General features: G+C 39.1%; 1 non-coding gene across 1 annotated transcript; it reads left to right on the forward strand.

Moving 5' to 3' along the window:
- Positions 1 to 907: 907 nt before the first annotated feature.
- Positions 908 to 1,026, forward strand: LOC111757240 (5S ribosomal RNA). The gene has a single exon (XR_002791616.1). It is a non-coding gene; the product is annotated as a 5S ribosomal RNA (ribosomal RNA).
- The last annotated feature ends 2,331 nt before the right edge of the window (positions 1,027 to 3,357 follow it).

Below are 3,357 nucleotides of genomic sequence, written 5' to 3' on the forward strand. Positions count from 1 at the left end.
CCTACTCAACCTGCTTTAACCCATTCTTCTGCCTAACCACTAGATGCTCTAGTTTGAGATCTGGAGATCTGGGAGGGAAGGGATTGGCAAAGAGGAGGAAAGCCAAAATATCATTTTCCTGAAGATTTTTTGTTTATCAGGAAATAACACATTTCCCCCCAAATCCTTTTCTTCTTTACAAGCTCTTACATCCCTAAATATACAAAACATGATCATTTTCTGAGCAAACCAAATCATACATAATGCATTTTTATTGGCACCTTGAATAAAGATATGGCAGGAATGAATATCAAGTGTGCAGATGAATAAGCTGAGAGGAGAACTCACAATGGGCAAACAGGGAGCAAGAGTGCACCTGGTTGCTCATGCAAAGCCAAAAATGATTCTGCTGGAGGAATCACAGCCTCCAGCCCTAGATAGATGTGCAGATGCATTTATTATACCACTATGAGTTTTCTATGAGGTATCAGGGATGACAGAAAGGCTGATAGCTGTAGATGGATAAAGATAATTAATTTTAAAAAACAATAAAAAATGAATTCTTCAAATTATTGACTAGTGAAAAGTTTTATGAATATTTTTAAGGTGGAGCAAGAAGCCTGGGAATCCTCATGAATTTACCAAATAAAGAGCTTTGTTTAAACAATAGAGATGTGTGGCTTGAAAGATAGGAATCTGTACATATGTAGGTGTTTATATATCTACAAATATGTTATATGAAGAAAATTGTATGTTGTGCAGCTATCCATGGCAGAAAGCATTGAAGAGAAGTGACTTTAGAGATCACTGAGTCTTTTCCTTCATTCTTAGTGGACATCAGAAGCATAGGGAGGTCATTTGGCTTCAAAGCTAAGATTAGCAGTGCCATTTCAATCTTACTGATAGACTCATAAAGAAAAGGTCATGAGTCTACGGCCATACCACCCTGAACGCACCCGATCTCGTCTGATCTCAGAAGCTAAGCAGGGTCGGGCCTGGTTAGTACTTGGATGGGAGACCGCCTGGGAATACCGGGTTCTGTAGGCTTTATAAAAAATAATAATAATAAAAAAATAAAAAGAAAAGGTCATGAAAGATAAAAATCATTTCCTATTTTTCTGGGGTCCCTAAACTAGTAGAAAAATCAGTAACTGGTGAAGTTCTGGGTAGATATAAGTTGTTATTGTAATTACTCACACTGCCTGGTCCTATTCGTGACCTCTTCCACTTCAACATCTTCATGATATGTCTGAAGAAAGACTGGTTTCCCAATAATAAGCACTTGGGGGCAGAAAGCAAAGTATACAGATGGTTTTTAAAATAAAGTACACCTAACGTGATGAAATCTAACCAGACCAATGTGGATTCAGGAACTTAAAGCACAAAGCCAATGGGCCGTTAGCAAACCTAGGAAAGAGTGGGTTAAAGTGTCACAAAAGTGCTATAATTTGAATGTAGAAGAAGTCCTGAAGGCCCCTGCTAAAGGCTTGCCTCGGCTTGATGCTATTAGAAGGTGGTAGAAACTTTTAAGAGGTGGAGCTTAGTGGGAGGTTTTGAGGCAGGATCTCAAAGAGTTGTGGGATCTCTATCTCTATCATCTTTATCTCTACTTTTATATTATCCCCATCATCTCTCCCTCCTTCCTGACCACTATGAGTTAAGCAGTTTGCTCCACTACGCATATCCACCATCATGTGTAGTCTTGCAGGTCCAAAGCAAATGGATCAACTGACCATAACTTGGAACCCAGAAAATCATGAACCAAAATAAGCCTTTTCTTCTTTTAAAGCTGATTGTCTCAGGTAGCCTTGTTACATAATGGAAATCTGTCAATATTTGCCAAAACACTGCTCATCAGTTATACTTAGGAAAATAGTATATACAAGTTGCCAAACATTATAAGGCAACTGTCTACCCTGGAGCCTTTGCTCTTTCCCTATAGGTTACACCCATCTGAGAGGCATTTCCTCTCTCATGAGAAGCAGCTGAAGAAAGTAAAACCATTTTATTCAAAAAAGAGAAGTCTACAATCAGCATTCACTCGTACTTCAGGTGAACAAAGAAATTAGTCCCCTTAGGCCTCCTTGACCAAATAACACAGACTGGGTGACTTAAAGAGCAGAGACATATTTTCTCACAGATCTGAAGTCCAGGATCAAGGTGCTAACACATCTGGCTTCTCTTACCTTTATGGCTTGTAGATGGCACCTTCTCTCTGCCCTCACACAGTATACATGTTCTTCATGTCTCTCTTATAAGGCTGTCCATGAACCCTCGCATTACACCCCGCCCAGAACCATTCTTACCCTTAATAACTTCCTTTAAGACTCTAGCTCCAAATACAGTCACACTGGGGATTGGAGCTCAGTATATGAATATAAGAGGTACATAATTCGGACCCTATCAAACTATTAAGTAGGAGAGAGGTTTTTTCCTCTTTTTTATTTTAAAGAGAATAAAACCAAGCAAAACAAAACAGAACAAAGCCAATCAACACAAAACAGTGCAAATGATACATGGTTTCAAAACAAGATAATAAAATATCAAAATGGTTACTGTAATGCCTCTTGTTATTTTCAAAACAGCTAACCATACCATCAGACGTAGCAAAATCAAACAAAATAGAACAGAATAGAACCAATAAACACAAAACAATGAATGCAATACAGGACTTCAAAACAAGATAAGAATGAATCCAAAATAGCTACCATGATATATTTTGTTACATTTGAAAGAGCTGCCCAGGCCATTGGGATATAACAAAATCAGACAAGACAAAACAGAATAAAACTAAACCAAACAAAACAATGAAAATGATACAGGACTTTAAGACAAGATAATAGGGAATTAAAAGTAGCTACTGCCCTCAGAAGGAGATTCCCCATAGATACTGCACTGCATTAGTGATGCAGACTAGCAGCTTTAGACCTGCAAAGTCAGTGAAACACCAAGCACTACAAGCATTAAATTGTATTTTACTTCAATAGCTATCACCTCAGCCTGTGTTTCTCCACATCAGCAGGGTGGGGAGGTTGGCCCTCCTTGTCTCCAAGTCCACAAGCCAGAAGGAGTGTCTTGTCCTCCCTGCCACCTGTGCATGATGCCGCTCACAGCGAGTGGCTGGCTTCCTGTTCTCCTCCCCGTGGCCCGTGAATGACACTGAATAACAGGAAATGGCTGGTGTCTGATTGTCTTCCCTGCAGCGAGACAGTTTTAAATTCACTGTGTTATGTTACATGGGAAAAAAACAAATCGCTAAAGATCTAATTCAGGGAAATCTGTGTTCAGTGCAGATATATTAATAATCAGAATTCTAATGTGTAAGTGGGATTCCAGCGTGAAAGCAAGTTCTCTATTGTTTGTTTTCTTAGATGCCAA

This window comes from Cavia porcellus, unplaced genomic scaffold, assembly GCF_034190915.1.
Source record: "Cavia porcellus strain 051 isolate PalLab524CR breed Dunkin Hartley unplaced genomic scaffold, mCavPor4.1 scaffold_25, whole genome shotgun sequence".
NCBI lineage: Eukaryota > Metazoa > Chordata > Mammalia > Rodentia > Caviidae > Cavia > Cavia porcellus.